The sequence below is a fragment of the Melozone crissalis genome, unplaced genomic scaffold, assembly GCF_028551555.1.
Source record: "Melozone crissalis strain CALT ecotype California unplaced genomic scaffold, PUWL_Pcris_2 ptg000034l_1, whole genome shotgun sequence".
NCBI classification, from domain to species: Eukaryota; Metazoa; Chordata; class Aves; order Passeriformes; family Passerellidae; genus Melozone; species Melozone crissalis.
In genome coordinates, this window is record NW_026535812.1 from 10,781,709 (window position 1) to 10,794,980 (window position 13,272).

Genomic DNA, 13,272 nt, shown 5'->3' on the forward strand with positions numbered 1-13,272 from the left:
AAGAATTGGATTTTGGCATGCACTAAAGAAATTAGTTTAGCTGCATCAGAAAACCTTGTAGTTTTATGGGTCTAAAAAGAGTTTCATGAATTCAAAGGGGAGTACTATTAGAAATGCAGGAAAAGATAGCTGGGGAAAAAAAATCTCTTATCAACTGGCTGAAGCCATGGTCTGGGCCATCTAGGCAGGATGGGAAGGGATCTTGGTGTAGAATTCTTTATGACAGTCAGGCATCCCATATTTTTTCTTTGTTGCTCAGATGTGGTCAGTTTGGTGCTTTGTCAGCAAGGCCCCCAAGTGCCTTAAGAGCACTCTGAAACCAAATGGAGAAAGTGCTTGAAAGGATCTCACAAGCAGGCTTGGAGATTATTCCATAATGCGCCTCTCTTTTTTGGAGTGGTTGGGTGGTGAGACTAGGAGAATATCATTAGTGCTTCTCCTGCAGAAGCAGGTTTAAGTTCCTGAAATGGCTTGTGTGACTCCAGGAGGAGAAGCTTTGTTTTAGGGTACTTCTGTCCCTTTTTCCTTTCCAGCCTTTAACTCTGAGAATGCAGTGCAGAGGGAACTGACCTGCTAAACATGCCCCAGCTTCCTATGCCATCCTGCTGGGGGTTGTTTTAAGAACTGCATCAAAAGCAAAGTGATATGTTTAGCCTGTAACTGCTGTGGAGTTATCTTTAAGTTTCAATTGCTTTTCCATATTGAAAGTTCTATTTTTTCCTAATTTAGTTAATTTGCACATTTTCTACTTGGTTTAACTGCACTTACAGGTGCATTTCAGTATCTCTCTGTGCCTAATAACTGCAGGAGAATTTATATGGTTCGTGTTATAGCTTCAAAGAAGCTGGATAATGCAAGCTGATTTAAATGAAGATATTAATGCACTAAAGAGTTGCCTGTGCAGAATTTGCTGTGACTTCTGTAATCCCTGTATTTATTTTTTCATACACCCACTTGCACATCATTTATCAGCATGTTCAATATAATCCTCAAGGGCTATAGTACTTGGATTTTTGGTTGTGAGCATGACTTGTGTTTCTGCTACTACTTGGAAATCAGTCTGTACATAATTCCTTTAAATTTCTTTCTGTCAGAATCAAATGTATCATTTTAAAGGAACAAGCCCACAGGGCTTTCATATTTTGTCAATGTGCAGCAAGAAGTTTCATGAGAAATGTTTTTAATATCAAACCTCTGCACTGGTATTTTAATAGCCTCAAATTTTACTGTATGACACAATAATGTTTCTGACAAGAGTGATTACATCTTTGGCATTAGGACAGAAAGGGACAGGTTATATTTTCTGCACTATTTATCTGTTATTCCCAGCTTAAGAGGGACTTTAACTTGCTCTATAAGACCACTTAGGCATCTATTCATTTACTTATGATTTTTAATTTGTAAGAATGTTAAAAAAGTGCACCTCTTCCATGAAGACATCTGACTTCTGCTGGGAATTTCTGCAGCAAATACTGCAGATACTCCTTCTGAATGTTTTTCCACAGCAGATCCAAAGGGATCCCATCTGTCATAGCTTGCACGATAAAGATTTGATTTTTACTTTGACTATTCCAAAAAAGAGGTTGTAAAAAAAAATAAAATTAAGACTAAGTGGTTGAAACATGCATGCTTGCACCTAAAGGCACTCAAATTTAGACTGTGGGTCTTTTGGTTTTATTTTTAGAAAGTATACAGTCCCCTGTGGATGTCTTTGGAAGATAGGACTCAACAGCTTTTAGGTCCTGAACTCCCTTCTTTCTTTTTGAGATGTTAACCATCTGCTAATTGTTATAATACTGATTCTAGACATTTACCTACCATTTTTCCAGCATCCAGTTTGCAAAATATATTTCAATTCATGCAGAAAACTACTTGTTGAACCAACTAGAAACTTAGGGCTTCCTTGAGTGATGCCTTAACACCCTTGATACAAAGAAAACTGCTGCTCTGCTCCACTTGCAAAATGTTATATTGAGGATTAAGACCTTATACGAGCAGAGGAAGGTAGAAAATTTGCAAGAGCCACCAGCATGCAGGAATCTAAGCCAAGCTGTGAGAAAGTCTTGTCAATTAATTCAAAAGTGCTGTTTAAATTAATCACTATCACAGGAGAACTCCGGTAGAAATGCTGACAAGACCATGTATATCTGAAGTACTTAAATGCTTCAAACTCTCCTATAATGACTTTGCACATACAAGATAAAACGAACAAATGTGTTTAATAATTATGAGACCAAACTCACCATTTGGCACTTGTAATGTTAGTAGAGAAGGCTGTCTTTTATATATTGACAATGTTATAGGCTATTCCTATAAAATATTCTTTCCTTTTCCTGCGATATTTGAGGAACTCAGTGTAGGGCAGATGGCATGAAGGAAGTTGCAGTGTTATTTTTCTATGAAAAAAGTAGAAATATGTTCAGTATGTAGCACAATAAGCTGCTTCCCTACTAGATCATGTGCCTCCAGCCATCTGAGCCTGGTGTTTCCTCTACTAATATTCCAATCAAGTGTCCATCCTAGCCCTTAAGGTCATGTATAATTGTAATGCTTCCTTGAATCACAAAACACTGAGCACAAACTTTTTTTTTTTTTTTTAATTTGCATTTGTCTTTGTCGGTCTGTTGACTCCCTCATGTATTTTGTCGGCATTTTGCCTCTCTTCCATGTTGCAGGTAGGAGTGTTATGAAAGTTGCACAAAGTTGGGTGCCGTGTAAACTTTGATGGCTAGCTCTGTCACAACCTTTTCTTCTTAACAAAAGGAAAGCAATTGCCTTGAGTAATGCAAGAAAATTGGCAGAAGTTACAGATGGCACTGTCAAATAGCAAAAGAAAAAATAATGTCCCATCTACTGTGATTTGTCTGGCAGAATTGAGGATGCTTCTGTCATTTCCCTGACATGATGCTATACTTACCCGTGGCACATGGACAAGACTTGTCATTTAGATAAGAGCTGAAGTGAACAGAGAAAGCAGAGCTACAGTAGATTTATTAGTTTGGATTGAATTCATAAGAAAAACTGCTGTTGAGAATTTTGATATTCATTTCATGTGATTCTGCACTTGCTGTAAACTATAGCAGCTTGACCCAGTAAAGATGTTCCTGTTTTTTAAACATACCATTGTCTGAAGTTAAAGTGCAGTATCTCTCTCTGCATACCTTGTAAATGGCTCATCTATGCTGGTGATAAAACTTATGCAAAACTGTGGTATCGACCTTGTGTTATTTTTGTTTTTTAAAGCCACCCAAATAAATAGAGCAATCCTAGCAACCTGTATTGTTACATGCACGGAGTCAGTCCCCCAGTTTCTACCCTTTTAATGTTCTTCTCTGTTCTGTACAGCAGCCATATGTCATTTGAAACAGTGTGTTGCCTTTTCAGGTGTAATTTGATTTACAACATGTTTATTCTCAGCAGGCTTTTCTCTGGTCTGTGTGACTCTGAAACCACTTCAAGATGACTTGCACAGCGTGATAAACTTCAATAGTAATAATAAAAACAAGTAAAAAACCTAAGCAAAACAAAAGACCAAAAAACCAACAAACCAAACCTAAATAAAACAGAAAAAAAATCCCCCACCCACCTAACTGAGAGTAAAGTAGAAGTTTGCCTTATTTACATTGGAACAGATCCAGAATGTGTCAGTGGAGGGAAGTATTGAAAGAAGTTGTGAAAAAGAAGGTTTAGTTTTGGTGAAGGAAATGGGAACAGGAAATCCCAGGGACAGGCTGTTACCACAGGTCTGAGGATCCACTCCTCTGGATTCTGGGCAGTCCAAGCAACCTTAAGGGAACTCAGTTGTTCTCTGTGCCTTTTGCTGCCTGCCCTGTGTGCTCTCTGTACATCCAGCCTGGCCGCTCAGATTTCCCCACGGTGAGAGGTCCTGGTGGCGCTGCTGCTCTGCCTGCAGCTGAGTGGGAGGAGCTGTGCATGTCCTGCAATGCTCTGCTGCTGCAAAGCTCTTCCTCAGTACCTGTTTGACAGGAAAGGAAAGGGTGTGGCAGTGCCCAGAAAATGGGTTGGTTTGGTGTAAAACCTGGCAGCAAGTCTTTAACATTGGTCACATGTTTGTGACCAAAGTCTGTTAGGAAGTACCTTCATGTTCTGCACCCAGGATATTGACAGGTGTGTTGATTTAGAGGATAAGTTCATGAGAACTGTGTCTTCACAGGCATACTTCAGAAAATTGAATAAGTCATAAATCCTTGATTTCTCAGCCTTAAATGGCTGTAAAAAAATGTTTTGGGGAGGAAATGGTTTGGTTAGTAGTGGAATATACTAAATTATTGCATGATATTTCTTCCTTTCCTGTTTTAAAAGTTTTCTTGGTACTGACCCAATGACAATGTCTCTCCTAGGAGGAAATGGTTAGACACAATAACCTTGGATGCCATCTTGTAAGAACCATGCATTTAAAAGGAATAAATCACTTTGAAAGAGTTCTGAAAGCTCCCCTGGGTATAGGCTGTTTATGCTGTCCTGGAGTAGTGATGGGGGGAACTTCCTGAGCGTGAGAGGGTCCTGGGGTGGTGCAGAGTCAGGGTGGCATCTCTTCCATATCTGTAACCCTCCATAAGGAGGAGGCAGTCACTGGTGGCTTCCATAAACATCTTAGGAACTTTCTAATGTGTGTCAGAGGATGTGGGAGGATAAGGACACTGGTGTTCTTTACCTGTGTAAAGAAGCGATTGATAGCTTCTGTGCTTCTCCATTGTGTATGCATGCAGCTGTAACTGGTGTTCTCTGATTTTCCAAGAACTTCCAAAGACTGTCTGAATGTCTTCCTTACTTTTTAATTTGTTTTTAAGTTTGTAAAATACTAACTTTCCTAGAGCTAAAAACTAGTATGTATTGGTAGGTTTGGTCATAACAAAGATGGGACCTTGGAGAAATTGCGTAGTGGGGGAGGAATTCAGTCACAATAGTTCAATATTGCAAACAATAAAGGGAGTAAAGATGTAATGGGAAATAGCTTGAGAGTACACTATTAGTAGGAACAAATGTAAAATGATGAGGATGGAAATCCAAAAACTCTGAGAAAGCAGAAAGGAAGCATAAATCAAACAACTATTTTTTTTCTACTGCACTCTAAAGGACGATGAACACAGTAAGGAGCTGATGTGGGGCTGTATCTTTCTTTGGAGTGCTCTCTCTGGAGTCAGTGAGAAGTAAAATGGTAAGGCAGAATTTGAGATAGAATTCTTAAAGCTTGATTTAGATTCATTAAAACATATCACTGCAACTAGAATAAGTGACTCAAATCAATGACCAGGCTTTTGGAATAACCCCAGTTTATCTACATTTTTCCCACATAAAATCCAGCATTTCCATACAAATATCAGGATTCTAATTAGGCCTGATGGGGAAGGACACACCACCAAATGGAAGCATGGGAACATTATGTTTCAGCCACATGCTTGGTAGTAAGAATGACATGACTGCAATTCTCTATTGCTCTTCAAAGCTGAAGAATTAGCTAAACAAAGGGGTGGCATCAGCTCTCACTGATGTAGTCTAAGTTTTGAGTCCCATCTCATGGGCAAATTTAACAGCTCCCCTTTGTGTGTTGGGGCATCCAACAGACTGATCCTAAAAGTGGATACTGCGTGACCTAAACTGTTGTGTTGCCTAATAAAAAAACTGCCTGTAAGGCTCCACTGCCAGCAAGAAACACTTCCCCCATTGGAAAACATCAATACTTTGTTCTTCCTTCTCTTCCTTGGAAGGCTTTTTTTTTGTTCACCAGAATGTAATAGTACCTCGATAAAACAAAAAAAAAACCCCAAAAAAACCAGGAACAATTTTACCATGTCAGACCAAAATTCTGTTTAGCCATTTTAAATTTTCAGCTATGGCAGTAATGAAGAGATGTCCAAAGCAGGATAAGTGTAGAGTGATCCACTTCCATGGGCTGTGGAAATCTGCAGTCAGAGCACTACCCAAGTGCAAGACTGCATGAATTGTATTAGTGTCCATCAATGGATCTGTTGTCCACAAATTGTTTGGTTCCTTTTTGAACTTGCTTGTTTTCCTGATCACCCCAGTCTTCTGTGGCAAAATAATCAATGAAGTATGTAAAAATATTTATTCTTCTATGCTTTTAAGAGTAGCACTAAATAGCATGACATGGGTAATTGTGGTGTTCTGAGAAACAGTCGATAATCACTTCCTATTCATCTTCTCCACATTGACAGAGATGCATGAAATAAGCATACTTCATCTTTATTGTCAGGTTTCTACTCTGAAGAGTCCTTTTCTATTCAGTCTCTATTTTTAGAACATCATTTTGTCTCTAATCATCCTTTGTTGCCCCTTTCTGAGGTTAGTAAAATTGCGCTTATTATTCAATCCTGTGGGCACCCAAAGGATTTATATAAAAATATAATGATGTTTCATGTTTTGTTCTGTTGTTTCCCTAACAATTTCTTATTTACATTTAGACCATTGGCTCAGAGATTATATTTTTATCCAAGTAGCTATTATTTTTGATCAATATCAGAGATACTACATTACTTTTTGAGTAGGAAAAGATAATTTCAAGCACGTAATTTTGTACTTTTGTTTTCCCGATGAACATTTCTTCATTTATTGATGATGCATTTCATCTGCCTTTTAATGACTCATTCAGCATTGTTAGGTCTTTCTGGAATTCATCTGTGTTTGTTATGGTCTTTATTACCATGACTAAATTATCATCAACAAGAGAATTGTTTATTCTTATAATTTGCCTTCTGTCTTCTATCAAATTATCAGTCTGCCAGGGGATGTTCCTTCTTACCCAATGACATTTTATTTTTCTTAAAGGTCATTTAGGACTTTTCTAAATTAATTTTTAAAGAAAATCTAGGATCCTCTATGGCTGGACTATGTGATCTTGTTTTTGCAAGTTCAGAAACTTAATAAATTTGAAATATTATTTTTATTGAAAAAGGAGAAAAGTTGATTTGCTTTCCATTCTGTTATGTTGTTGAAAGTAATCACCAAATTTATTATTTATTTTACTTTCAACCTCTCTACGCAAGTTAAATGCTTTTGTCAAGGTTTGTAGTTGCTTGGATCAACCTTGCCAATATTCATTTCTCTCTTATGGAAGTCAGTTTCAGTGACAGGGCTTTATAGAGTAGCAGGTAGTAAACAGACATTTCATTAAGAAATTCTTTTAAACTCTTGGCTGAATATTATCAGGCATGTTGTTCAGGTGGTGATTTGGCTTGATTAATTTGATTTCAATAATTAAGCCTTCTACAGGCACTGCAGATTTTAATGGATTCTTAGATGTGACCTGGTGACTCTTAGGAATGCTCTGGGGTGAGAAGGTCCCCACAGCTCTTTCTGCCCTGTGAACATCAGCACAGAAAAATCATTGAGCTTTTTTCTATGGTTTCAGCTTCACTGAATGCTTTGCCTGCCCTTCAAGCACTATCCAGAATGCATCCTGGCTTTTATGTCTTTAGCAAGTATTTTCTTTAAAATCTCTGCCTGGCCTTGATACTTTTACATTAAACTCTAGGATGTTTTGTTTGTTCTGTTTTGGTTTTTTTTCCAATTTGTTGTGTCTTCTGTTTTCTTAAGAATTTCAGCTCTCTGCTCAGTGAAGAATCACCACTTTAAACTGACAGGGTATATTTAGATTAGATGGCAGGAAGAAATTCCTTACTGTGAGGGGGGTGAGGCCCTCAACAGGTTGCTGAGAATCGTGGGTGCCCCATCCCTGGGAGCATTCAGGCAAGGCCAGGTGTGTCAGTCTGGTCCAGTGGAAAGTGTCCCTACCCATGGCAGGTGGTTGGAACTGGACGATCTTTAAAGTCCCTTCCTACCTAAACCCTTCTGTGATTCTGGGCTACCCTGCTGCCCCATGAGGACTGAGAGCTTTCATCAGCTGAGCGTGGAAGAAGTTCCAATGGAAAAGGGGGCATTGGCAGAGCTCTTTTATTGCCACACCTTATTAGATTACCTTTCAGGGGAAAAATACTCTTTGTCTTTTCCAGCAAGAGCCTTTTTTCATGTAGCCTGTGATGAAGATCCATAGTCCAGTTAGTCACCAAAACACAACTAGGGTTAAAAAAAAATTACATATCACTTCAATAAACTGTTCATTCCTAACAGATTCAGTGTGGTTAGATTTCTCATAAGAGAAGCCCCTGAAGACAAAAATTAGGCAAATTACCTGGGCCAGTACTGAGTGACTGAGAACTGGGAACTTTTAATTAAGTTGATATAAAACATTTATATGTTAAATGTTCTTTACTTAATATTGGCTGCATAAATAATTCAGCTGAGAAAAAAGATGAAAATTCCTAGACTAGTAGATTTGACAAGCTTGCTTGTGCTCATGAAAGTGTAGACAGAGCTTAAAAATTATACGCTCAGAACAGGGATCCTAATGTCACCATTATCACAAGTTACTGAAATGGAAGAAGAGCAGCCTATTAGCTTTTATTTGCTAATAAAATTTGGCTAGTAATAGCAGCAGCAACAAAACCAGCAGGTGCTCTGTGCCCATTAGTCAAATTTATTATATAACAACAGTATTTGATTACCAGACTGATGACTTGTGAAGTGTTTCTGTGTGTCTGTGTGCACAATCCAGAGCCTGACTGCAAATACCTGATTGCCAGAAAAATCATGTTGGGTTCTTTGGGTTTCGTTCCTGGTTGGATGAAGCACTTGTGCAAATAGCTGATTGCAGTGAAAGTCCATTGGAGAGTCTCCCTGGTGGAACCAGAAAATACATTTGGTAGCCTTTTCACAGGGGCCAGACATAAACTATCTGAAATCACAGAAAACTCATGTTTATCAACAGTTCTTAGAAAGAAACCTTTCTTTATTTTTTTTTTCCATTTATTGCATTTTTTAATGTTTAAACTGTTAATTGTACTACTGGAGTTCATGAGAAAGGTTCATCCACTCAGAAATCTGGGGCCACAGAGTTTTGCCTTCTGCAAAATTGTCTCAAATATGTGCTAGAAATGTATCTGTGTAGTTTGGGTTCTAAAACAAGGACTAAAATCATGATTTCTGCATTTTTCTATCTGGCATATGCATGTTTTGGTTTCATACACATATGGTTAATTTCCATTTGACTTTAGTGAGTGTGTGGATGGGTTTCACCTGCTACGCACAGCTTCAAGAGGGAGCAGCCAGATGTTGGTACTGCTGCACAAAGTTAAAGGTGGGCAAGAGGGAAGTGGGAAATGCATCCTGCAAGTCACAGCTCCTATGCTTTTCTCCTGCCCATGGAGGTGGGAGGGCTGCTGTGGCAAACATGAAGCTAAGCACTGCATGGTAATTTCAGACAGTTGTTCTAAAAAAGCAGAACATTTTGATTTACTTGGGTTGGGTTTGATATAGGCGTCAAGGGAACTATTTGGGTTTCCCCAGTATGAGGAAAGGAAAATACAATTTTTATAATTTTTTTCACTGATGTTTGGCTGCAGTCTGGCTCCCTTTATTGTACTGGAGTAGCTGTGGCTATTAGTATTTTGTTCCTTCCCTCTCCCCCTCGGAACTCTACAGCCCATCTGGAACAGGCCGGAACAAAGAGGAGGGAGACAGACTTTTCGGAGTCTGTCTTTTAGCCCCAGGTCTGTCAGAGAGGACTCAGACAGTTGAGCAGAAGCTGTTAAAGTAACACCAACATGCTGAACCTGTATGTGTCCTCACCTAACCTCTCTGGATGCACTTTGTTTTGCAGCCTCCTGTGTCCTCTCTTTCCTGGGGTCTTAATTACACATTTGTGGCCAGGGCAGGGCTGGCACATGAGCTGCCTTGGGGCTCACATCCTCTCACAACACGTGTGGGGACATGTGTGTGCAGCAGGAGGAGGACAGGAGGCCTGACCTCCTGCCTGTGGGTGACTAACTGGATCTTCCTCTCGATTACTTCAAAATGTTAGAGAAAATTTGTTGTTCAGCTTTTCAGAGCAATTACCTGAGATGAAGGCAGCACAGAAATCATGGAAACTTTCTCTAATAGTGAAAAATACAGTTTAGTATTTTTATTGCTCTCATACACAAAAACATACTGGAAATTGTTTCACTGCAAAGTGAAATAAGAGGTAAAACATTAGAAACACTCATTACAGCCTAAAGTGTTAAGAAGTGAAGTGTTGAATAACACAAACAACTGAAAAGAGATTTAAGCATTTGTATTTAAATCTCTAAGATCTCCTCAAAGGAGTAACACATGATGGAGAAGCTTCCTACATTGCCTTAAAGCATCAGAGTTTCAGAGTTCTTGAGTATACATGTGTGAAGTTACAGTACAAGCGAAGGAGCAAAGAATATATAAGATCAATTTAATTATCTATTCATTTATCTGAGTATTAATATAATAATGTATTTATTAGTAATTTGATTTCCTTCTCACAAGCTATTTCCACAGTGCATATTTTGCTCACAGACTGGGCTGGAAGGGACAATGTGGTACTGCTGAGACTTCACTCTGGTGAGGACCAGCTTCTGTGCAGCACAGTGTGCTGTTTGCAGTCAGTTCAGCTTTTAAACAAAACTAAATATGGTGGTTGAGAAATTGTGCTTTGAATGTGAAATGCACTAAAATAGCATTAAAAGTTTTATTATTCTGAAAAGGGAACTCCTTTTGTGCCCTGCCTGCTACTGGACTCTTTAGTGCCCTGGGTGCTGCAGGTTGAGTCTGTTTGAGGTGCAGAAAACACTGCATTCCTTGTTGGGAATCCTACTGAGCCCACATTGCTCATATGCAGCAGGTGTCCTGGCAGGGTAGGTGTGCCTCTGTGTTGCTTTGATACACAAGACTGTCTGCAGTTTAAAAACAAATCATTCTATTTGTTTGTTTGTTTTTGTCCACATGTTTTTCATTTGGATGATTATATTTTGAAGCGTGGACTCATTCTTCAAGCCTTGTCTTTTACTTCTCCTGTAGCTGTCTGCGAGAAGAATAATTCAGTTGTAAATGGACAGAATGTGATGTAAAATTAAAGAGGCAATAAACATAAACTTGATAATATAATTAAATGTGCTTCTGCAAGAGACATATTTTGACTGTGAGTGCAGTTCAACTCTGAACCTTTATGCAGTGACCTCATTAGTGGTGCTGGTAGAGACTGCAGTAGGACTAGCAACAAGTCCTCAAACAGGGCAAATTAAAGCAAATTCCACATCCATGTAATTGAAGCCTCTGCAAGCTGAAAATTCTAGAAAATTGCTTCTCAGTTTCATCCTTTCAAAAGCTTGAATTTTTTTTTTCCTCTTCTGGTGATTTTTTTAGTTTTCCATTTGGAAAATTTAGAATATTTTCCTCCTTAGGCTTTTAATGGAAGTTGAAGTTGCAGGATATTTTTTATGTTTTTGAACAAGATGAGCTTTTGCTTTATCTGTGGCTAATCATGAATTATTGAGAAATAAGGTATAGAGCTTTTTTGTGCATGGGTTATTTCTTAGCTGTTGTTTTCTTTGTCATTTTGATAAGGGAGTTCATGGCAATTATTCTGCAGATTTCTCGTTAAAAATGTTTGTGATAAAGCATTAACTGTTTCATAAACTGTTGGTTTATGAATAAATATTAGCAAGAATCTTTCTAAATTTACATAAAATCATTGTAATTATTTTAAAAGGTTCCCAGACCAAAACATATCTTATAACAGTGTCGATCGGCTACAAAATAAAACTTGGATAACAGTGAACATGTTTCTAAACATGTTGCATATATTAAGAGACATGACTAAACTCTTATTTTATAAAATCATAAGTAACTCCACACAGGTTATCTGTCATGTATAGGAAGTGAAGGCAGAGCTAAACCAGAGATTTTGTGTTAGGAGATATATGAAGGATGGAATGCATGAGGGGGAAAAAGTGAAAATTGTTTGTAAATCATAGGTTGCTTTTTTCTATCATCTTGTGGGGGGATAGAATGTAAGACAATAGAAATAGTGCAGAAGGCAATCTCACCCCTGAGGAGTAGCAGCTGTGCTAATTACCAAAGATTAGGAACAGGCCTGCCCTTAACAGGCCACAGCTGTGTCCAATAAGGATGAGTGCTATAAAAGAGTGGGTTGGGTGGTTGAGGAGGGAGTTGGAGTTAGCTGACGGTGCTGTGAGGAGATGTCCATGAGAAATCACTGAGAAGGTATGGAACTTTTACAATAAGTTGAAAATATCATCTGACTTTTTTTCTTTGGCAGTTCTTCTGCAGAGAGAGTTCTCCAATACTAGAGACAAGTCCCCCATGGGAGGAAAGGCTTTGGAGAGAATCTCTGCCAAATTTTGGTGTCTTTCTGCCCAGTACCTCTCTCCATTAGTTCAGTTTGTGAATGAATAGTCATGTTGGGCTATTGATCAAAATGTGTGGTGGCACAGACCAAAATGAGAGGTATGGCTTGGCTACTATTAATTTAGGAATTTAAGTTTAGTTTGTACTCCAGTATCTCTGAAATACATATTGTCTATAAAATCCCATGTAAACAAATCTTTGAAACTTAGAGGGCCCTGTTCCTTCTGGTGGGTAGTGCCCCAGCCTACAGGTCAGGTGCCTGGAGAACTCAAGGATGCCAATGAAGAAATTCTGACTTTGTTCTCTGCCAGCATTGTGTTATTTGCTTTAAAGTATTTGAGTCCTGTTGTTCAATAGTGATACATAGGCTTTGTGATGTGGCTGAGGGGAAAAAAGTCAGTATCACAAACTGCTCTAAAATAATTTAGTAAAAGAGGAAATTAAGCAATTCCAGCTTTGGGATGAGTATACTGACACTTAAAAGGTTCTAGTTTTTCATTAAAAATGATAAATAGCAAAATTATGATTTTCAGCACCTTGATGTTCTAGAGGATTTGGAATATGCTTATCTGTTTGTTGACTAAAGCTTGTAAAGCAGTGGGGACCTGTGTTTTAGCTGAAGAAAATATTTTATATCTCTTTTTCACTTCCAAAAGGGGAGTAGTTTAGCTGAGGTGTGTCTTTGAACCTGAACATGCAGAAATATCATGCTGACATCTTTAGTCTTCGTCTGTTTCTTCCAAGTTCATTGGGACTTAGGCCAGGAGATGGGATTAATTCAGTGGCAGAGGCTGTGGTCAAGTGCCTTGGGACAAGCCAAGCTGCAGAGCCAGTGGTTTTCTGCAAGTTGTTCTGCACATCACAGCAGTGCTGCAAGCAGGCCCAGGCCACAAAGGTGCTTTGGGTAAAATACAGCACAGAGGAATGAGAGGCTGGGGGGTTCTCCATGTGAGATCATGACTGCTTTACCTTGACTGAGTTGAGCTGGGTTTGAGGGCACTTGGAAATGGTGAAGTG